We start from the raw sequence: 24,759 nt of genomic DNA, 5'->3' as shown, positions 1-24,759 counted from the left end.
GCCCAAAAGTGGAAGTACCACTACCAATGCGTTCAGAAGAGCTGGGTGGAAATATCCATAAATGCACATATCTTTGGAAGTTGGAACGAGTAAAACCCCAAATCAACCTATAAATCTCTCTCTGGTTCCGTAGACGATAAAGAAATCGTAATACCATGAAAGATGATATCTCATCGGACAAAGGAATAAGTTTTCCTGTCGATCCAAATCTTCCTAGATGGCAGTGTCAAAACTGTTGTCACGCACTTTGTATCATCGGTGTTGATTCTTACGTAAATGAATCTGCTTCTCGTGCTGGTTAGAGTTTTATTCAATCATCTCTTAATTATTAAATTTTGTTTGTTTTATTTCAATTTTGACTTGAATTTCTTACAACTATGGAACTTTCAATGAGTGCTCATCTTAGTAGTTAATCTAATTAGAAGTTGGGAATAATTTAATCGTCGATTCTTGAAATTGAGAAAAACCATTTTTTTTTTCTTCAAATATTGACAATAGTTCAATCTTATGTTGACGTGTTTGGACTAGGCTAGCTTAATTCCAAGAATCTCAAATTGGCAGCCTATATTTTGCTTCCTTTGCATCCTAAGTTTCAATGGATTAAATTACTATTTGGCTTTAAAATTGTTTGAGACTCAAATTTTAACCATGTTGCTTGTACTGAATCTTAGTGTTTCAGTTGGTTAGAGCTTCAGAATTTCCAATTTAATGTAAAAGATAGGCATGTGTTTCAGGAATGCAAGGCTCTTCTATTCATGGAGGAGCAAGCAGTGTTATGGCTTCAACTAAATGCATTATTCCTTTTATTGTTTTGTAGAAGCAAAAAAATTCATCACTATGTGGTGTTCCTCCCCGGCCTCGTGGTGGACCAGGTGATACCAGTGCCAGTGGGAAAGCAATAGAAGATTCCTTTGTTGTGTTTCCACCAGCTGCTGCGTCCATGTACAATAGTGAATCTGGTTCAGATGGAGGAGCCCATTTACCGTCATCTGGAGGAATTCCTGGTAACCATTTGCATCCAAACAATTCTGGTTTCCACTTGAGTATAACTTTTTTGAAACGTGCATTTGATATTGCACCACTCAGACTCAGGTATAATGCTCAAACTTCCTTTTTATCTTTTCACTTTGTTTTAGTATTCAAACTATTATCTTTGACCATGAATCTGAAGCTTTTGTTATAAACCTTGTGAAATTGTTACTTTCTGTTGCGTATATATAGGCTGAACAACCTTTATGTTTGGAATGTTTGCGGGTATTGTATGATAAACTTGATAAAGAGGTTGACGATGTGAACAAGGAAATAAAAGCGTATGAAGCTTGTCACGTGACGCCATAAGCGAGGCTGATTTTTTTCGCGAAAAGTTAAAGGTGCTTAGTTTGCATCACGAAACTCATACTTCTTGTCTTTTACTTTTTGGAAAGGAAGGAAATTCTCTTCGCCAATAAGTTACTTACTTATTGTGCTAGTGAATAGTGTTTAGTGTATGCTGAGCAGATTGAGTTCTTATTTCACGACTTGACTAAATCATTAATGATGTTCTCTAGTTTTCTTTATAGACCTTGTTTGAGTCATTTTTACTGCATGTTATATTAATAGTGATGATATTAAGTCTATTTCCTCACTGAAAGTGGTGAAAATCAGCTTCATCTCCCCTAATTTGTCCATCTTTTTAATAGGGTTTCTATCTTAACTTCTTAATTTGTCTGTCATCTGGTTCTAACCATCTCTAAGAAGCTACCATTTCCTTCACACTTAATAAGAAATTATGTTACTCTTTTTTATGCTATTTGGATTCTTTATTATGTAATGGTCTTCTAGTTGAGTTTTGCAATATCTTGTCTTACGTGTTTTTTGTTTTTACTGGTTTGTGGTTACCTTTTCAAGATTGAGGAAGAAGAACGAAGACTAGAAGCAACAATTAAGGAAACTGAGAAACAGTGGATAAAAGTTGATGCGGAATTGAAGGATTTTGAAGTAAAATCTAACTGCTTTAAAGACCTAGAAGAACGGTAAGTTGTAACACCTATTATTTGTTTACTCAAAAGCTGTAGTAAATTAGATTAATTATTATTCATAAAGGTGCATCATTAGTTGGGTCTTCTCTTTATTCTCCCCACTCCATCCCCAAAAATTGTTGACTATCTGTCTGTTGTCAATTGAATGTAAATAGGTATTGGCACGAGTTCAACAATTTCTAGTTTTTGTTAACTAGACATCATGTATTTTGATCTGTCTTATCTGATTGACTCCTTCAGCTAGTGCATTTTAAAATCTTTCAGTATTTTTATGTAAATATGTTGGTTCTTGGTTTGTGTATTTTTTTAGAACTTAGAGTAGATATGCAAACGATAACTGGTAGGTTCTTAGGTTAGAAACTATTGCTTTGTCTTGGAACCCTTATTAACGACGTAGATTCCTTTATAGTAGAGTGGTAAAGTGATGGGTTGTTGATACCATAACTCGTGTTCAAAACTCATCACCATCTAATTCCTACCGCCCAACCCAATCAAAATGAAATAACACAAACTTTATTCACTTCCTTAATATATCACCCCTTTCATATTATTCACTTCTAGATTTGCTATTCACCCAAAGGGGTTTACCAATATCGAGATTTAGGGCTTTAGATGTGTGGACAGTATTGCTAGGGCGGTAAAAAAGGCGGTGACTGGGGCGTGGAGTAGCACTTCCCATTAAATAAACAATGAACCACTTTGAAAAAGCGGGGGTCTAACAACCACACCCAATATTTTGTTCGTAAATCTGAGTAGGACAAACTCCAATATACTTTCAAGAGAATCAACTAGACAGTTAGACTAAATCTATAAAAAAGTATACTAGGGAGCCATATCTTTATTTCTCAATTCAATCCGCAATCAAACAAATAAGAATTTGCGAGCCCGATTGAATAAGAGAAATAACTTGAACGGTACCAAAGACCAATGTTCAAGTCTCAATCACTTTATATCAACAACCAAAGGTTGGATTATCTAATTGATTGATCTTAACGCACAACCTGTGATATTCCTATTATATAACAATATATAATGCGGAAAATAAATAACACAAACACCAGAAGTTTTGTTAACGAGGAAACCGCAAATGCAGAAAACCCTCGGGACCTAGTCCAGCTTTGAACGCCACATTGTATTAAGCCGCTACAGACACTAGCCTACTACCAATGAACTTCGGACTGGAATGTAATTGATCCATAGTTAATATCACTCTGATCAAGGTACAGTTGCGCTCCTTACGTCTCTGAATCCCAGCAGGACTCTACGCACTGATTCCCTTAGCTGATCTCACCCACAACTAAGAGTTGCTACGACCCAAAGTCGAAGACTTGATAAACAAATCTGGCTCACACAGAAAACCTGTTAGAATAGATAAACCTGTCTCCCACAGAAATACCTATGAGTTTTGTTCCGTCTTTTGATAAGTCAAGGTGAACAGGAAACAATTGATAAACCAGACTTATATTCCCGAAGAACAGCCTAGTATTATCAATCACCTCACAATAATCTTAATCGTATGGAAGCGAAACAATATATTGTGGAATCACAAACGATGAGACGAAGATGTTTGTGACTACTTTTTATCTTGCCTATCGGAGATCAATCTTGAGCAAATCTTAGAGAAAATAGTACTCAATACGATAGAACAGTGCAAGATCAGAACACGCACCTACAGAGAAAATAGTTGGGTCTGGCTTCACAATCCCAATGAAGTCTTCAAGTCGTTAACCTACATGGTTTCGTGAAAAACCTAAGGTTAAAGGAGAATCGACTCTAGTTGCAAGTATCACACAGAAGTGTGGGGTTAGGTTTCCCAGTTGCTAGAGTTCTCATTTATATAGTTTTCAAATCAGGGTTTGCAATCTAGGTTACCTTGGTAACAAAGCATTCAATATTCACCGTTAGATGAAAACCTGATTAGATTCAAGCTAATATCTTTCAACCGTTAGATCGAACTTAGCTTGTTATACACAAATGAAATGTACCTTCATTTAGGTTTGAGTAACCGTACCTAAGCGTGTACACTATGTTGGCTCAGCAGTAGTTAACCGAAGTTAGCCATATGAACACTCTTATATCACTTATTCATCTTAACCATAACTAGTTCAAATGACTCAAATGAAACTAGTTAAAGAGTAGTTCAATTGTTATATTCTCATAGAAGTATACAAGAACACAATTGAAGCAAAATCGGTTTGATTCACTCGAATCAATTCATGAACATTATAGCCACGGTTTGCAGAGATTGCATTCCTTATTATATAAATGTGTGACTACTCGTTTTCCCGTAGTCTACGTAATGTATACAGCTCTGAGGATCTGATACTAAATAGTATTGATACCTCCGTTGAACCGATATTTCCAAGTAATAAATGATATCCAAGATCACAATAACAATGAAGAACACAAGTATAATGTAAAAGCTTCTAAGTTATCATGAGACACAAGAGATTTACGTGGTTCGACATTTGTCTACATCCACGGGGTAATGAGTGCTTATTTTTGTATTAAGTGGTGGTGGTTACAAAGATCTTAAATGCTTCCCAAAGTAATAGAGAGAACTCAAGTGGAAGTAAATACTTAAGTTCTAAACATTAAAGAGGTATAACCTTAAGACTAGATCTTCTCTCCTAGATATTGAATGCCTTTAGTTTGTTGGTGAAGCTTGATATTTATAGCCCCTCTTGCTCCAGGTATATCTTTGCTGCCTCTGGGTCCATCATTTGCTGATATACCTTTCGTACCAATGGTACCTTCGTCCACCGCGTACTTTCTCCAGTTATATTTCGCCACCTCAGTTGGCCCACGTTCCTTCGAGAACTACCCAACCTTAGTACAGGTTGTACCTTCGTTCACAGCCAGCTTCCGCCAATCGGGTTCTGCCACGCTTTCTCTATCCACGTGCCTAGATTCATGCGTGTAGATAAGAGATTTGAGCATTTAATGTTGATTGGATGCGTCATCTACCTTTGTCCCCTCGCCAGCTGACTCTATATAGACTAGGCTTTTTCCTTCCTTATCTTGACCGTTCACGCCTTCTTTCTTGGGATGAGATAAAGTAGATCTGCGGAGGTATCCCTCGTTACTCAGGCTTCTTTGTTTAGTGAAAGCTACACATTTAGGTATATATGCGGCCACTAAGTTCGTGACACGTGCTCCACAGAATATTGGTATTCACAGTTTGCCCCTTTTCTTTCATCTTATACCGTTTGGTAGAAATGGAAGAAAACTTCCGTTACGCCGCCAATTTTGCACGTACCGATTGGGTGGTCCCTACATGTCCTTTCATGCAATAACTTCCCCTTGAATTTCGGGACATCCAAATTTTTTGGATTTTCCAGCCGCCTATAAGAGGGGAACAAAGAGAAGGGAATTTTATTAACTCCCTTTCCTCTTCTTCTTCGAACTGTCGCTCTTTATCCCTTTTATTGAGATACTCTTTTGCTGCTAACTGATCCCCTTTTTCCTTGATTCTCCGCGTGCTTTGGCTCCACTGTGCCGATCATACAAGTAAGTGATACCCGTATTTGGTCTTGATTTTCTCCATGCTTGCCCCTGTTGTATCGTTGTCGGACTAGGAGATTTATTGATGTCGCTTATTATGCTTGCATGTGAGAATTCCTGCTTTCTTTTGCTTGTTTACGCTGTATGGGAACTTGGGTTTTGTTCCATTTTGATTTTTGATGATGGTTTCGGTATTATAGTTCTTCCCATGCATCTTTGATCATGTGATCAAAGGTTTTTGATTTTCCCCCATGATATGTTTAGATTGTCCCCTTTGGTTGGTTAAGTGAAACCCATGCCCAAAGTTCGTCGGTTTTTTGCCCCCAATTCACTTTTGAATGAATTGCAATCTTCTTCTTCCATTGTTGATGGAGATGTTCTTCCTGTTGGTGTTAGGCATCATGAGGCTTCCAAAGAAACCTACGCGTAAGGGTCCAAAGATATCTTCGTCGACTGATCCTCCTCCGCGAATGGATCATCCTGATGCTACGCCATCTCCTCCTCCTGAGGATTATGAGGTGCATGCTGGTACTGAGGTGGCTACGGTCGCTGAGGAGGAATTTGTTATCGAGGATCTTCCACCTCCTCCTCCTCCTCCTCCTCCTCCTCCTCACTATGAGCTTCAGAGGCTCCAACTGCGCGACAAGGACAGCTTTGCTCATTTTTCTATTGATGAGATTACCAAGTCTTTTCGCCTTCATAAGTTCGAGATTTTCCTCGTCAATGGCCCTGATGTTCTCACTGAGTCTCACATTCGGGATTTCCCTTATGATGAGAATAATCTTTTGATTAGTGTTGGCCAATTGTACGCAGATATGCTTCTTCCTCTGTATAGTAGAAGGGATCATTTGTATTATGACGTCTTGTCCACCAGGGATGATCCGGAAAACAAGACCCAGGTCCGAGGAATTTACCAGTATACTGGTAATTACTGGCGTGCCCTTCGCGAAAGCTGGTATCGTAGCAAGAGAAATACTACTCTGAAGTCTTATGACCCCTTTGCTGAAGGGAGATCTAAGCAGGGGGACTATACCCCTGCCAACTTCAATGCTACGTATGCTTATGCTATTCAAAAAAGCAACCTTCTTACTTGGAGTGTTGGTCCTCGTCGTATTCATGTTACTGCTAGGTAGATTAGGGAGGGTGATAGCCTTCGCTTGCTGGAGGAGATTGATAAGACTGGTTTGACTAACATCCCTTATTCTGCTAGGCTTCCTTTGCCAAAGTCTGACCGCATTCGTCTTGATCATGATGATCGTTTGGCTCGTACTTCTCTTCGTGTGGTTGGTCCTTGGGCTTATGGTTTCACCACTGCGGACCCCTCAGTCCCTCGTTTAGCTCGTTCTTTTCCTGAGAAGTATGATGGGTATCAGCCTTGGATTTTTAATCCTGCTGCTTCTCACGAGGTACCTTTGTTGTTAATATCTTCGTCTGCTTAGATATCTTTATCTGCTTTGATATCTTTGTTCTAATGGTCTTCTTTTGCAGTCTGCCACTGCTTCTTATGTTGGGACTGCTCCAGCCTCTGCTGGTAATTCTGTGGCCACAAGGACTAGGAAGAGAAAGGCTTTGGTTGAAATGCCTGCGGAGGTAAGGATCATTATCATACCTTTGTGCTTGTAAGTCCCTTAGTACCTTGCCCCTGATTCTTAGCTGACACATGTGTTTCTTTACAGTCTTCCCAGAGGAAGGGTAATTTGAAGACCGTGATTGATCTTGATGCTTTGGATGATGATCCCAATGCTGCTGGTGAGGGACCCGGTGACGAAGACATGGAGGATATCGAGGATACTGACCTTAGTCCTCATTTGGATGATATTGATGAGGATTTTGCCAAAGATAACCCTAGACCTGTCCGTGCTGCTTCAGTTGAGGGTGAGAACCTTCTTGTTGGTACTGGTGCTCAGCTAGTAGAGCATGTTAACGTTCAATCCCCTGCACCTACGTTATCCTTGAAGATGCCTTTGTTTTCTGCTCCTAGAAAAGCTTTGCCCGCTATTCCTGCTGCTGATGGAGTTGTTGTTGTGGCTTCTAAGAGTCTCCCTTCGTCTCCTGCTACCTCCCTTCAATCAAGTGGTTCGTTTGCTAAGGTTGTTACCCCCACGGTGAGAGTTGGTAGCTCAGATTCTCAACAGAAGAAGAAGGTTGTGATTTCACTAGCCAGCTTCTCCTTCAATGTTGTTCCTGCTTCACTAGGAAGTGCTCAGTCTGTTTCTACTGCCCCGCTAGCAAAGCTGTTGGACCCCCACCTTCGTCACCAGATTGGACCGGACTGGGTAATCTTCCTTATGTCGATGACATGGATTTGGGCGTCTCTCAAGCTCCTCTTTCTGTTCCTAACTCTTCCACCATGCCATCTCTTCGTCGTGGTGAGGGTTCAGCAGTCGTGCCCCTTGTTTGTGTTCATACAAACGAGGGAGTTGCCGCTGAATCTATCCAAGGTAGGTTGCCGGAGAGCTTGAGCTTGGGTAGTTCCGATGACGCTATTCTTGAGGCCATTCTGCGGGATTCCAAGGGTCCCTTTTATGTTGGAGTTGATCATCATCATCTTGGTAGTTCTTTCGAGATAGCTTCACAGTTGGACGTGTTTTCTGCTCAGTATCGTGCTGCCAAAGATTTGTTCTTTGACCCTGATTGTCTCCGCTCCAGTCAGATCTTTGGTGAGATCCGTAGGGGTAGCATCCAAGAGATGGGGGCTTTCATGGATACCTACGCTAACTTCGTCCCCCATCTTTCAGCGTTCTCAGTAAGTGATTCTTACCTTATCGTTTTTCTTCTTAATCTGATCCTTCCTCCGTCCTTATACTCCTTTGTTTGCAGCTTTGCAAGCAGGTCGATGTTGGTTATACCTTATTCAAGGTTTATAGGGCTAAATGCACTCATTTGAGTGCCCTATTGGAACGTTCTCGTCAAGAGTATGCTCTTTCCGTTGCTCAGCAGCCTTCGTCGAGTGATGCTACTTCTGCTGCTAAGATATCTTCGTTGGAGGATGATCTGTGGAAAACCCAGAGATCTCTGGAAGCTTGTTTATTGGCTCTTGAGAGATCTAATAATGCTGCTAAGGTTGCCGAGGATGGTCGCAAATCTGCTGATGTTGTCTTAGCTGGCGAGTCTTCTAAAGCCATAGGTTTGTTTCTTCTTCTCCTTAGATTTTTTCTTTACTTTCTGGTTGCATAGTCCTAAGTCAACCTTCGTCCGCCAGCCGACAGCTCTAATGAACTTAGATGTCTTCGAGATCAAGTGGCCAAGTTAACCTCCGATGTTTGGTATTATCAAAAGAATTCTGATAGGCTAATGAACGTAATTGTTCACTATGAGGTCCAGCTTTCCCTTGAGTCCGCTCATAATGCAGACTTAGTGAAGCAGATGGCTTCGCTTCGTGAGGAGTGTGACGAAGCCCTTTTCTGGAAGGAGAGTCTCATTTTAAAGCAAAAGGAGGATATTGCCTTAGTCGAGAAGCGTCTCTCTGCCCAAGAAATTATTCGCAAGAAATATCATGTCGATTTTGAAGCTGCTTGTGCTTCTTTAGCTAAGGTTACTGCAGAGCGTAATTTTTTAACTTCTGAGGTTTGTTCTCTTAAGAACAAACTTATTGATGCCAGCTCCATGCCTTCTTCCACGTCTCATGCATCTTTAGTAAAAAGGTTTGAAGAGTTAGAGAATGTGTACCAAGTTTTATCCTTTGAGAATGCTTTGCTCCGGATAGATGTTGATGATCTTCGGACGGAGAGGAATACCCTTGTGGAAGACCTTGATACGGCTGAGGTAGACCTTGCTGAGGCTCAACATAGTTTACAAGAGTCCCTTAGTCATGCCGAAGGTAGCTTAGGACAATTATTTTTTCCGTAGAATACTTTGTATCTTTAGCTCCTTGTTCTTGTTGCTGATACCCTTTGTGTCTGCAGGCCTCCAAGAGCAGTTGGTGGGTGCTAACGCCAAGATTAACCGCCTTGAGGGCCAGATATCTCAGCTGGATATATCTAGCCAGTTTGATGTTGCTGCTAAGTTTAAATCTGAGACGCTTCAGCAAGCTAATGATTAGCTTAGCGCTCAGATTAGGGAGCTTCGTCAGAAATCGGCTTCGGACCTAGCAGCGCAAGCTTCCCAAATGAAGGCGCAGTTCAAGCGTTCTGTCATTGACTATATTAACAATGCTTTTGCGGAGGCTGAGCTCCAAGCTGAGGGTGTTGTCTTCCCTCGCCTTCCTTACCCTTGATTGTGCTATGCTGACCTTGTTTCAACCGAACTCCTTTGATGTATTGTGCCCCCAGTTGAGGGGCCTTTGTTGTCTCCTTTCCTTGAAACAATGCTTCATTATTTTCTGAACCTTCGTCATCTGCAACTTTGAGATGTGTTAGTTTTATTTTGGTAGTACTTATTTTAGTACCTTTATTATTATATGTATATATAGACGTATTATGTCTAATTGTTTGCACATTCGAGTCATCACAAGGTGCTAAGGTGTTTTTAACCTTTGGTGGAACATTCATCATCCTACCCAAGTATCCTTTGGCCAGAAGGTACCATGGTGGCGAGGGCTCCTACGTGGGTAATAATTTTCCTGTAACCATACGCGTTCAGCGCGATTGCTTCTTTACTTCGACAAGGTATCTCTCTTTGTGGTATATATTGCTTATTATTTGCCTTTCAGTGGGATTCATTTGCCCTTAGGATCCGAGATTGACATATGCGCAGTTATGTCGTGCCTTGCCTCATCGTTAATTCTGATGGAGGGTGTCTTTTCTAACCCAATTTGTACTTAATCAACATGCACTCTTTCTTAGCAAAAAGTTTCTTTCATTGATTAATTTGGTTTGTAGTACCTTTGATCACGTATAGAACATGGCGGGTTATTGCCCCTTCCCTTTTTCTCCTGAGTGATAACCATTCTCTTACGGATAATACTTCTTTAGGTACATTGCATTCCAAGGGTGTTGCAATACTTTCCCTTTGAGATTTCTTAAGTAGTATGAACTCTTTCCAGCAATATCGTGTATAATGTAGGACCCGTCCCATGTCGGAGCTAGCTTCCCCCACTCTTTCTTCCTTTGATATGGTGGTATTTGACGTAGTACGTATTCTTCGACCACAAAGTTTCTAGGAATTACCCGTTTGTTGTATTCACGAGCCAGCCTTCGTTGGTAGTTTACCATCCTTTGCAGATCTACTTCCCGCCTTTCTTCAAGGTCATCAAGCTTTTCCAGGATAAGATCTGTTGTCAGATTCTTTTCCCATGCCTCTGTCTTTGTTGTTGGCAGTATTATCTCCGTTGGGATGACTGCTTCGGCTCCTTAGGTTAGTAAGAACGGAGTTTTTCCCGTGGCTGTTCTTCTAGTAGTACGGTAGGCCCAAAGGACATTGTGAAGCTGCTCGCACCATCTTTTCTTGTATGCCCCCAGCTTCTTTTTTAAGTTCATTGCTATCGTCTTATTAGTGGCCTCCGCTTGTCCATTGCTCTTAGGATATATCGGAGTAGACTTATTTTTCTAAATATTGAAGGTGTTGAAGAGCATGTCTATGTTCTTTCCTTCCAACCTTTTTCCATTGTCAGAGACTGGCGGCTGGTATCCCGAACCTGCAGATGATTTGCTCGAACAAGAATTTAAAGACATCTGTGTCCCTAATCCTTGCCAAAGCCCTTGCTTCCACCCATTTGGTGAAATAATCCGTAGCTACGATAAGGTATGTTCTTTTTGATGTCCCCTCTATCAAGGGTCCAACAATGTCAACTCCCCATTTGGCGAATGGCCACGGGCAGATGACCGAGTTAAGCTTCGTCACTGGTGCTTTAATCTTCCTAGCATAGCGTTGGCATCTTTCACAACGCCTTGCTACATTCTTCGCATCTTCGTTCATGCATAGCCAATAATATCCTTGCATTTTGGCTTTGATTTCCAAAGACCTTCTTCCGCTATGATTTCCAGCTTCTCCGCTGTGTATATCATGCAGTATCCTTTTACCTTCGGCTTGTGAGAGACATCGCATCAAAGGTCCAAGAAATGACCTTCTATACAGTATCCCGTCTCGTAGGCTGTACATTGCTGCCTTTGATTCGAGTTTTCGAGCTTCTTTGACGTCTGTGGGGAAGGTACCTTCATCAAGGTACTGGTGAATTGGGATTCTCCAATCGTCCTCAGCTTCGTCTTCGTTGCTTTCATTTGACGTGGGTTGATCTTTATCAGACTCAGCAGCTTCGTTATCTGGCTCTCCCATCGCTTCATCTTCTTTTTCTTTTTCTGCTTCCCCCATGGCCCTTGTTTGGACGACTAAGGTTTCTTCAGTGTCGGAGGTTAGTCCTTCTATCGAAGGTTCATAAATTCTCCTAATTTAGACTGAGGTAGTGTTTTTGTCTCTCAACATTGATGATATAAATGCCAAGGCATCTGCGTGTCTGTTATCTTTTCTGCAGACATGTGTGAATGTGACCTTGTTGATCTTTGACGCATGCTCCTATGCTAGCTTAAGATACGAAGATAGTATCGGATCCAGAGTTTGGTATTTGAGCTCTATTTGTCTAATGACCAATTGTGAATCACTAGTCAAACGAATATCTGATAAGCCCAGCTCATGTGTTAAGCGTAGGCCGTGTATGACTGCCTCATACTCCGTGATGTTGTTAGTGTATTGTTCGAATTCTAACCTGAATGCATAGATGAGTCGGTTTCCAGTAGGGGTTGTTATCATGATCCCTATACCTGCGCCTTCTCCATTGGAGGAGCCATCTACGAATATCTCCCACCTTCGTGAGTTCCGTGGTTCCAAGATATCCTCTGGTTCCGTCTTGTCTTCCTCCATTCCTGAGATGTCGTCTATCTCAGCTTCATCATTCAGAGGTAGGTCTGCCAAGAAGTCTGCTAAGATTTGTGATTTCTCCGCTTTCCTGGTTTCGAATATTATGTGAAATTGTTTGATCATGGCATTCCATTTTGCCACTCTTCCAATCTTCTCTGTGTTGTCGAGGATTTGACTTATTTGAGCTTTCGTGAAAACTCGGATGGTGTGTGCATCGAAATATATTCTTAGCTTTTGTGTTGCCACTACTAAGGCATATATGAGTTGTTCCACCTTGGTGTAGTTACGCTCCGCTGCACTGAGTGTCTTGTTGATGTAGTATACGGGATTTTCTCCTTGCCCTTGGTCTCGTACCAACACTGCGCTCACAGCATAGCTTGTTGCTGCTAGGTATAATGTGAGTATTTCGCCTGGCTCCGGTTTCTGCAAGATGGGTACTGATACTGAGTACTCTTTGATCTTGCGAAAATCTTGTTCGCACTCTTCGGTCCATGTGAATCTGCTTCCTTTCCTTAGTGTGTCAAAAAATGCTTTGCATTTATCTGATGATCTTGATATGAATCTTCCCATGGAAGATAAAATTCCACTGAGCTTTTGCACTCCTTTTAGGGTTTGCGGAGATGGCATCTCCATTATTGCTCTGACCCTTTCAGGGTCTACTTCGATTCCTCGCTTGGTGACCAAGTAACCCAAGAATTTTCCTGAGGTAACTCCGAACGTACATTTGTCCGGGTTCACCTTCATGTGGTAGATCCTCATGGCTTCAAATATCTCTCTTAGGTCCGAGAGATGGTTTTTTGCTTCTTTGCTCTTGACGAGCATGTCGTCTACGTATACCTCCAGTATTTTTCCTACAAGCTACACTGAATATGCGAAGTCCTACTTAAGTTTCTATTCTGTTGATGGTTTTCTTGTGTGCATCAGTGCAGATTAGTTTCTTTTTTGGTCAAAAACTCAATTTGGCATGAATAACAGATTTTATCATCTTCTCTGTTAGGATTCGAATGGCTCACCCTTTCAGAGGTTCTATAACAGCACGTCTCAAAAATTGTCTGGCAGCATTCCTTTCATATCAGTACAGTAGATGCGACCCTCTTTGGTACCGGGATGGAGCTTTATCTTTACCTGGATGATTTTCGATATGTTTGCCATATCATGGATTGAAGATTTTGTCTACTAATCATTGGTATGTTTCCCCCGCGTATTTTAGTCCAAAAGGCATCCTTGTATAGCAATACAAGCCTCGTGGGGTAAAGAACGCAGTATGCTTCTGATCTTCTTCCGCAAGGGCTATTTGGTTATAGCTTGAGTATCCATCCATGAAGGATAGCATTTGGTGGCCTTCGGTTGCATTGACCAGCTGGTCAATATTTGGCAGTGGGTAGTTGTCCTTGAGGCACGCCTTGTTGAGATTGCTAAAGTCGATGCAAATGCGTACACCTCCATTCTTCTTAGGAACAATGACCATGTTTGATATCCAAGTGGGATATTTGACTTCTCGTATGAATCCAGCTGCAAGTAACTTTTGCAACTCTTTTTCCACCCCTTCGTGGTAGATGTCTGCCACTTTACGTATGTGTTGTTTGAACGGTGGTATCTCTGGTCTGAGCCGAAGGTGGTGTGAGACCAAATTCGGATCGATTCCCGGCATGTCTTCCATTGACCATGCGAAGACATATGCATATTCTTTTAGTAGCCTTTGTAGTTGCATCTCCTCTTCTTCATCAATCAAAGTTCCGATGTTGGGCATCTTTGGTTCTTCCTCCGTCCCGATGTTGATTTTCTTTGTTGGTTCTACCGATGAGCAGATTTGAGTAGTGCTTTTCTGTAATTGTCATTTGGCGGAGACATCTGCGCCTGGAGTAGTGGAGGTGCTTGTCTCCGAGTCTGAGACGGCTTTGGGTACTGATAAGGCTGCGTCCTGTACTTCCTTGGTATTTGCCTTACGTCTCTTTCTTTCATGTTGTTGAGTAGCACTTCTTTCTTCGTTGAGTCTGATTTCCGCTAGATTGCATAGCCTTGCGTCTTTCTGGTCACCTTTGATTTCCATTTCACCCATAGGTGTAGGAAAGCGTATGTACTGGTGATACGTCGAAGCTGTTCCTCGAAGTCGATGGACCCATAGTCTGCCTATAATTACGTTGTAGGGCGAAGGTGAGTCCACCACACAGAAGCGTGTATTGGTTACTAAGGGTCCTGCGTGTACCTTCAAGACGATTTCTCCCTTCGGTCTTGAGACTGATCCATTAAAATCATATATTGTGCAAGTGGAAGAATCCATTTGCTCTGATGTCAAACCCATGCGTAGGTAGGGTTCGTAAAATAATACATTTAACGAACTTCCCCCATCCACAAGGACCTTCATAACGTTCCATCCATGTATTGGAAGAGTGATTACTAGTGGATCGTTGTGCATTTCAACCTCCTGGTTGACGTCCTTTGTTGAAAAGGTTAATGGCGTGGCCATCCAGTCCTCCCAAGTGCTAGTGGGTGGTCCACTTAGCTTGAACACTTCATGGGATTCAATCTTCTTTCTGTTTCGAGCTAACTCGGGGATATCTTCGAGCATTTCTTCTTGACCTCCGCTGGAGAAGGTGATAATGTTGATGTATTTGCCATCCTGAGGTAGTTCTACCCTTTTCTTTGGGATCTCCTCAGTCTCCGCTGGCTGCAGTTGTACGTACTCCATGAGTTTTCCTTCGTCGATGAATCTTTAGATCACGTTACGCAGGTGGTAGCATGTATCAGTAGTATGTCCGTAGTATTGGTGGTACGCACGGTACTCCTTAGACTCCTTTGTCTTTTCTGGCTGCTTTCCCCTAGTATTAGGGTAATGAAAGCCTGGATTTGCTCTCTCCTTGCTTAGGATGTGAGAGAGAGTTGTGTTTAACTTCGTGTAGACCTTATCCATAAATTCTTCTCTTCCTTTGCCTCGTTTTCCATATCCGTGCTTGGATTGCTTGTCTCGAGAATTGGTTCTGCTCCCGGCTTCGTTTTGTCGATTAGATACCTCCGGAATTGGTTCCATAGAGTTAGTTCGTTGTGGAGTCGTTGTTGGCTTTGCTTTTGCCCTGGGGTTGTTCTTCTGGATTTCTTCGAGTCTGATGTAACGGTCCTGGACAACCCTGAGCTCGCCTTCGGAATTGAGGGCTCCGTTGTGAAGCTCCGCGAAGATGGCTGAGGTTCTATCAAGTCCGTACTTATAGAAATTTATGCTAATTTCTGGATTGACTTTTCCAATTGCTTGGCATGTCTTTTCCACCTGTGTGTGTACTGCATCAGTGTCTCCCGGGGACCGATAGCTAAAGAAAATAGCCTATCTAACCCCGCCTTTGTTGATTTGTTGTACATGTATGTCTCCAAAAATACCGTAGATAATTGCTCGAAGGAGTCAATTGAGTTTGCTGGTAAGTTTTCATACCAGGCCAGTGATGATCCCGTCAAGCTTGCTGGGAAGTACCTACAAAGTACCACCTCGTTTCTTTCCCAATGGGAAAGGACACGAGTGTAATACCGTAGGTGGGTTGCGGGATCTGAGGTACCGTTGTATGCTTGGAACGTAGGTACCGGGCATTTCGGAGGGATGGTTTCCCTCAAAATGCGAAAGGATAGTGGTGACGTGGTTGCCTCCTGTAGTACTTCTTTTAGTCTTGCGCCTGCGTGGCCAGTTTTTAGGTCTTGGATCTCCTTCCGCATTTTCTCCATTTGCTCCATGACCATGTTCACATTGTGAGCATCTTTGGAAAATGCTTCGTCGTAGTAGGTTTGAGAGGGCTTGTATGTTGAATACGTTTCATCTGGATCATGGTGCGCTCTCCTTGCTCCCTTAGGCTGATTCACATTTGGTGTGTTGAGATCTACCCTTCGTCTTCCTGAGATAGCCCCATTTTCACGCCTCGGTTGTGGAGGGTGAGTTTGGGAACCTTCGACTTGTATGTCTGACATACCTTTGAGGTCCTGGTTCTCTTGGGCCATCTCGTGCATTGCATCTTCGTTTTTCTTATTACGGAGTAACAAAGCTGCTATTTGTGCCGCCATTTGGTCTTCGTTGTGGGTTCCACCCCCCTGAGGAGTGTTGTCTGCTGGATCTTCAGAGTTTTCCACTCCTTCCTCTATAATTGGCGCGTCTGGATCTATCTGAATTGGAGTTAGGTTTCCCAAACCTCGCCCCGTAGGATCTAAGGTTATGGGTAACCCTGCGTTGGCCCCAGGTGACTTCGTAGTTGTAGCATGCTCCGGTAATGGCATGCCGTAGATTGGTTGAGCTCCTGATGTTTACCCCATCCCTTCAGCAGGAATAGGCGATTTGTTAGCAACTGTTCTTCTTGTTATTTCGCTTTGTCCGTCCTCCTCTTCATTCCTTTGGTTTGCTTGAGATGTCTTTTGGGATCCCCATCTTGTGATAGCTGGTCGTGAGCTTGTTGGTACATCAGTTGGTTCCTGCATGCCTTCGGCTTTGGTTATCCTGCGGTTACAGAAAAATCGTAGAAGTCTGCTACTTGGGTACCTTCATTAAAAGTAGCTATTAATGCTCTGACACAGAAGACTGTTAAGCAGCTTTTTCAGAAAAATGACTGAAATAATGTTTTTGACAGACGGGTATTAAATGCTTATGACATCCTTGGAAAATACAACCTTAAAATGTTGAAAACCAATGAAAAAGGGGGGTGTCAGATCTTGCGAAAAACAAGGCTATTAAATGCGTTGGAAGATCTTTTATCCTTAAATTTTTACTGAGATTCCTCTATCAGTCAAAGGTTCTCAGATCTAAGATGCACTTTGTTTAAGAAAGATTGTTTTAGTATAAAACAAACATTTTGGCATTTTGTGAATATGTTTTTTGAAAAATTTGTTGTGGATCTGTAATCAGGCACGTTTTTAGAGGCTATGAACTCAAAAACATACACAAATAATGGATGAACGAATCACTAGAGAGTGAGATTCATCGGTGAGACACAAATACTTTCGTTTCAGAAGATGTATAAGTAAAATGTAAAACTGTGCCTAAACTCAGGTTCGTGAGCAAAACACGGTGGGCGCCAAACTGTGACTACTCGTTTTCCCGTAGTTTATGTAATGTATATAGCTCTGAGGATCTGATACTAAATAGTATTGATACCTCCGTTGAACCGATACTGCCAAGTAATAAATGATATCTAAGATCATAATAACAACGAAGAACACAAGTATAATGTAAAAGCTTCTAAGCTATCATGAGACACAAGAGATTTACGTGGTTCGACATTTGTCTACATCCACGGGGTAATGAGTGCTTATTTTTGTATTAAGTGGTGGAGGTTACAAAGATCTTAAATGCTTCCCAAAGTAATAGAGAGAACTCAAGTGGAAGTAAATACTTAAGTTCTAAACATTAAAGAGGTATAAGCTTAAGACTAGATCTTCCCTCCTAGATATTGAATGCCTTTAGTTTGTTGGTGAAGCTTGATATTTATAGCCCCTCTTGCTCCAGGTATATCTTTGTTGCCTCTGGGTCCATCATCTGCTTATATACCTTTCGTACCAATGGCACCTTCGTCCACCGCGTACTTTCTCCAGTTATATTTCGCCACCTCAGCTGGCCCACGTTCCTTCGGGAACTACCCAACCTTAGTACAGGTTGTACCTTCGTTCACCGCCAGCTTCCGCCGATCGGGTTCTGCCACGCTTTCTCTCTCCACGTGCCTAGATTCATGCGTGTAGATAAGAGATTTGAGCATTTAATGTTGATTGGATGCGTCATCTACCTCAGTCCCCTCGCCAGCTGACTCTATATAGACTAGGCTTTTTCCTTCCTTATCTTGACCGTTCACGCCTTCTTTCTTGGGATGAGATAAAGTAGATCTGCGGAGGTATCCCTTGTTACTCAGGCTTCTCTGTTTAGCGAAGGCTACACAGTTAGGTATATATGCGGCCACTAAGATCGTGACACGTGCTCCACAGAATATTGGTATTCACAAAATGTATTAGTTCATGTCACAAACGATTTTAGAACTTTAACCATTCAAGTACGCAAATGGGTACGCATACTTAAGTAGCCGGACCAAGTTTGATTTTCGCCAGTGTGCGAACGGGTACACATACCTCCAAACCCAGCAGAAATTTTCGGATATGAACCTTACGCCAGTACGCATACGGGTACATGTAGTTAGGTTCTCGGAATTCACAAACCAACAGGTACGCATACGGGTATGCATACTGAAAGGCGGGGGTCTAACAACCACACCCAATATTTCGATTAGCAATCTGTATGGACTAACTCCAATACACTTTCTAGAGAATCAACTAGACAGTCAGACTCAATCTATGTAAAAGTATATCAAGGAGTTAATATCTCTTCTCTTGATTTGATCTTTACTCAAGCAAATAGAAATCTGCGAGTCTTTATCAAATACAAGGAATAAACTTGGATGGTACCAAAGACGAATATCCAAGGATCAATCAATATCCAATCAACAACCAAAGGTTGGATTTCACTATTGATCGATACAACGCACAACCTGTATTATTTCAATTATATAACAAAGTATAATGCATAATAGAAATAACACAGACACCAGAAATTTTGTTAACGAGGAAACCGCAAATGCAGAAAAACCCCGGGACTAGTCCAGATTGAACGCCACACTGTATTAAACCACTACAGACACTAGCCTACTACAAACTAACTTCGGTCTGGACTGTAGTTGAACCCTAATCAATATCACACTGATTCAAGGTACAATTCCGCTCCTTACGTCTCTGATCCCAGCAGGATACCGCGCACTTGATTCCCTTAGCTGATCTCACCCACAACTAAGAGTTGCTACCACCCAAAGTCGAAGACTTTAATAAACAAATCTGTATCACACAGAAAAGTCTATGATAATAGATAAATCTGTCTCCCACAGATAAACCTACAAGTTTTGTTCCGTCTTTTGATAAATCAAGGTGAACAGGAACCAATTGATAAACCAGACTTATATTCCCGAAGAACATCCTAGTATTATCAATCACCTCACAATAATCTAAATTGTATGGTAGCGAAACTAGATATTGCGGAATCACAAACGATGAGACGAAGATGTTTGTGATTTCTTTTTATCCTGCCCTATCGGAGATATAATCTAAAGCCAATCTTACAATTGAACTCGTACGATAGAAAATGGCAAGATCAGATCGCTCAACTCAGCAGAATTTTCCGGGAGGAAAAGTTCCGCCAGTACGCGTACGGGTACGCGTACCAAGGGTCTCCTTCACCAATACCGCATGCACACATATGCACGCACTTGGTTTCCGGCACATGGATTTATACACTAATGTGCAAACACACTATATATGCTTATATCCATAGTTGGTTACGTAATCTCAACTTTACATTTGAATCATTGAAACATTCTTTTATAATGTTATAATAGTCGTTAGACATAAAGAATCGACTATCGTCATCAAATCTATTTTCAAGATTGAAACGTCATCATGACTTTCGTCACGAGTAAAGATGAAAACGGTTAAAGAAAAAGCTTACCAACACATATTTCGAGAAAAAGATAGGCGAGAAAACTCGGCTCGAAATAGCAAATGTGTATGTATGAAAACTATCATACTTATACGACTTTTGTCTCAAGAGTTGGAGATAAAGTAGATAGACTTTTGAGTGACAGATGAGTTCAAGTCTCCACATACCTTTTGGTCGGATGAAGTTCCACTGGTTCCTTGAGTAGTTCTTCGTCTTCGTAAGATAATCACCATGGAGTCTGGAGCTCAACTATTCCTAGCTATCCTAGACCGAGACTTAATCATAAGTAAACTAGAAATCAAGACATATAGTTTTGATCACTAATATTGACAAACATGCTTGAGATAGAAACGCATGCGAGTTCGACAGAGCAATGCTCTAACACATACTATGGTTCCCGGACATGGATTACATATATGCAAGAGTGCATAACATGTTCATAATCCAATATTGGTTAAGTGTTCTAAACTCTATTTCAATCATTGAAACTTTCTTAGAGGATGACAATAGCCGTTTTCACACACTATTAGCATCAAAGCAATTTTCAAGTTATTGAAATAATCATAACGAAACATTCCAAGTCTACACCAAATGATTGTATCACGCAAACCATGTAAGATGTTACTCGACAATTTTCACATGATCATCTTTTGACCTTCGTCAAGAATATAAAATGAACTTGGTTGAAGCGAAAGCTTACCAACACATATTTCGAGAAATATGTAAGCGATTTAAACTCAGCTCGAAATATCAAATGTGCATAATAGAAAACTGTATAGCACTACGACTTATATCTCAATATAGGAGATAGAGTAGAAATAAACTTTCGAAGTGATGGATGAGTTTCATTCTCCACATACCTTTTGTTAATGAAGTTCCACAAGCTCTCCTTAGTAGTTCTTCGTCTTCAAATGATGAACGTCATGAAGTCTGATGCTCAACTACACAATATATCCTAGTCCGAGACATCTATAAGTATACTAGAAATCAAGACTTATAGTTTTGATCACTAACATTGACAAACAAGTTTGAGATAGCAACGCTTGTGAGTTCGACCGAGCAGTGCTCTAACACACTTGCTAGTTTCATTCAACCAAAACCTTTTAGCTTGATCTGAATAGATCTGTTTAAATAACTTGATCTTAATAAATCTGTTTAAATCTAGAAGATGTTGTATGTTCTTTCATGCTATTTGTTAATCATCCTGCTTTTTACCAGAAAAATAACATTTAGTTTTTTTTTAAAGCTTGGATTGGAGAATGTTATACCGAATTGGTGTTTGTGTTCTCTATTTTTTTATCTATTGCTTCCCGTGAAGCCAACAACTGTGAACTCTGAAGTTTTTGTGATCCATAGGAAGAAAGAGACTCGATATTGGAAAAGATTGAAGTTTCACAAGCACATTTAGAATCTTTGAAGCGAACCAATGTTCTCAATGATTCCTTTCCAATATCACATGAGGGAGAATTTGGAACCATAAACAATTTTCGACTTGGCCGTCTTCCGAAGGTCCCGATATGATGTTTTGCAACTAGGTCACTTGCTTGCATTTAAAGCTTTAAACATGACAAATGGTTTCCTAGGGACTCAAGAACTAAGGGTCTCTTCTCAGTTTTGGTGATTAATAGTTCTCTCACGACTTTTGATATGTTTCTTTACTTCAATATTTAGGTTGAGGAGGATGAGGTAAATGTTGCCTGGGGACAGGCATGTCTTCTCCTTCACACAATGGCTCAATACTTCAGGCCAAAGTTTCCGTATCCTTTAGTCGATTCTACATTTCTCTGTATATAAGTTCTCAGGATTACAATTTCAGATTGACGTTATCTTATGAGTCTGAACTTGGAAGGATCCCTCCTGAAAACATTTTCTCACCATATACACCACTTCCTCGTTGATTTTTTACTTACCAATATGAGTAGGTATTATCTGAACTACCTAGTAGCAGTAAGGTAATGCTAATTTCTTAAGTCACTTGACCTCGACGCACAATAGATATGTTGATCATCTTCGCTCGGAAAGTCGTTATTTCATTTAATTGTTCATGAGTTTTCCTTAATTTATAGGTTTCCAGGTACCAAACCAAAATTCTTTCTATGGGAAGCTAACCTCGAATTATGGATAGCAACAACAACACATACGAGCTGTACGTACCGAGTATTTTTGATATTTAACTGCATTTGACTAAATAATTTGTAGAAAAAAAAGGAGTTTGTTAATGGTCTCTTATATCTACCACTTCATGATCTAGTTAGAGAGTTTCAATACAAAGGGTAGGTAGAAGGAGTTTGATTCCACCATTTAGTGGGTTCCACTCAGAAACCATTCTTTGCCATTGCAAACCTAGTTGGAAGACTGAAAAATGTGGGGGTAAATCAGGAATCTGTCTATGGGTTGAACTGCTAGATCATGTTATCTGTTGTTTTTTTTGGTAAATAAAAAAATAAAATATTTGCACATCTTGCCACACAAATGTAGTTTTTCATTCAATTTTTCTCCATTTGTTTCTGTCTGACTTTTTCATTCAATTTTTCTCCATTTGTTTATGTCTGACTTTTTCATTCTTTTATTAGTTTTTTTTTATCTATTTATTTTAATAATTTAAATCCATGACCTCAATAGATTTGGTCCTGTGAACTTATTTTGGAGCACTCGCTATGACAAGGCAATGACTCTGTTCTTAACATGCCGTAAGGAGTTTGCTGAGTTCGCAAATTCTAAGGATCAAGAAAACAACATTCCACCGGAAAAGTGCTTCAAGCTGCCTTACAAGTAAGATCACCTTCTCTTTTTTTTTTACTGGAAGAGAGATTCGCTAAAATCTCGGTGGTGGTACAAGTCTCCAAATGAATTATTTTGTTATGTAGGAGGAATTTACGGACTTGATTATAGGAAAGTAAATAGAAACTTCTGACAAGTATGTTTTTACCCTCTTCCCTTAGAGTTAGATACGTCATTTTCACTAATTCATCTGAATGGAATTGAAAGCAGTCCAGGGAGGGAGTGGGTCTTAGTAGGTCCACCGGGTGATTAATTGCAGGTGATGCTAAAATCCATTGGCATGCAATGAAGTGCAAAAATTATGTAGTGCAACTGCAAACCAATTTTACAGGTGCTTGTGGAAATTTGACGTCTTGCTATTGACGATTCTCTTGTGTTCTCTACCAACTTCATCCTAATCTTTTTCATCTTTGACAATTCTTGGGTTCTCTTAGGGTCATATTCCTTTATAAATCTAGGGTTTGCTAATGTTGCGAATAAATAAACCCGGGTTGATTCCCTTTATTCCTCCGTACAGGTTTAATGGTTTTCTCTTTATCCATCTCATTTTGATTTTAGTGCAATTGAGTGCTTTACGATTGCATAGATGACTTCTACAGGTAATTGTGGGCCGAACTTTGTTGTGCGAGGGTTTGGCTAGGGTTTCTAAATAAATGTGGAAGAGGAGAGTCGAACATGTTTTGACTCGTCAAATGGGTTTTAAGGATGGAAACACTGGACCCTATGTAGACACTCAAATGACCTAGTTAACAAAAAGTTTCATTTCGAATTTATGCGTATGCAAATTTGAGCAGCTTCCGTATTTCTAGTGTTCGATATCTGCAATCTGCAAAACACTAATTGCAATCCAAATTTATGGTCCAGTCCAACATGCGACATTCAGTGATTGGTTGACTAATTGGACTGGGAGTAGGTGTTCCATTTGTAGGGATGATCCTATTTACCATTAGGTTAACTAAACTTTTACTACAACTATAAACTTCCAGTCCTAAGAGTTGTGATTGCCTAACAACCCAAATGTCAGTGCTTCAGTTGACCAGAAACCACTTGGATAATTTCCATCTATAAGTAAACATGCCTAGATTCTTTAGATATATTAATTTCCTGTGTGTGCTAACCTTGTACATCTGTATGCTTTATAGAATTGAGAATGATAAAGTGGAGACCTTCTCTATCACACAGAGCTTTAACAAGCAAGAGAACTGGACCAAGGCTCTTAAATACACACTCTACAACCTGAAATGGGCTTTATTCCGGTTCATTGAGAATTCAAATTTTCAACCTCTTTCTTCAATGGTATATTCTCCCTCTGAATTTCTAGCAGTTGGCTCATTGTATTCAAAAAGGATGACTGGTACTAAGTCTGAATCTCGATAGGATTCGTGATGAAAATAAAACATCTTGTAAATATCGATTGTGTTAAAAGTTAATTATTGCTCTTCAAAAAAGACGCACATAAACTCTTGTTCTGGTTTATTAGATTTCCGACATCAACCTTATTTCTCTTATAGTTCTCTATTAAAATTTACAAGAAATTTAAGAAACAGGGATACCAACTCTCTTGCAAACCATGGTGCACTCTTTTCTGTGACCTGTTTTTTGCAAAATGCATGCTGATTATGCGATTAGAAAAGGCACATCGATTTTTCTTATGTCCCAATTACATGCCTACATACATGGAAAGCAATGAATGCATTATACTCAGTGGATTATACTTCACTGTCTTCAAAATTATCATCATCATTGAGAGAGAGGTGACCCTCTTTGTGATTGTAGTGGGATGGATCCTCCAAATCAGGCTCTTCATGGGTGAATATTTTTTTATTGTTCTATTTTTATTCATGACTGCTTTTATATGAGCATCAAGTACCAATACTTATATTAGAGGCGAGATGTTGTTATTTCGTAGAGCCCAACTTAGACGAGATTTCTTAGCCTTTCTTGCTTTTTAAACTTTTACTTTGGATGCAAAACCTCTGGTTGCTGAATTTGTTTATCTTGGGAGGGGTTTATTGTGCAGTAATGTTAGCGTCGAATAGGCGAATATGTATGTGTGGATGCAGGGTTCATGGTTACCACCGAATCTCGGTTGATGTTCTTGCAAAAAAAAAAATCTAACTTTTTCATGTTTCGGTGATCAATTAACTTTCGTTGATTTTCAGGTCAACA

The 24,759-nt window shown here is 40.5% G+C and overlaps 1 pseudogene; it reads left to right on the top strand.

Moving 5' to 3' along the window:
- Positions 1-135: 135 nt before the first annotated feature.
- Positions 136-23,967, top strand: LOC113293198 (annotated as a pseudogene).
- Positions 23,968-24,759: the final 792 nt, after the last annotated feature.

The sequence above is a fragment of the Papaver somniferum genome, chromosome 7, assembly GCF_003573695.1.
Source record: "Papaver somniferum cultivar HN1 chromosome 7, ASM357369v1, whole genome shotgun sequence".
Classification (NCBI taxonomy): domain Eukaryota; kingdom Viridiplantae; phylum Streptophyta; class Magnoliopsida; order Ranunculales; family Papaveraceae; genus Papaver; species Papaver somniferum.
The sequence above is the reverse complement of the archived record's forward strand: the minus strand, read 5'-3'. Positions and strand labels throughout refer to the sequence as shown.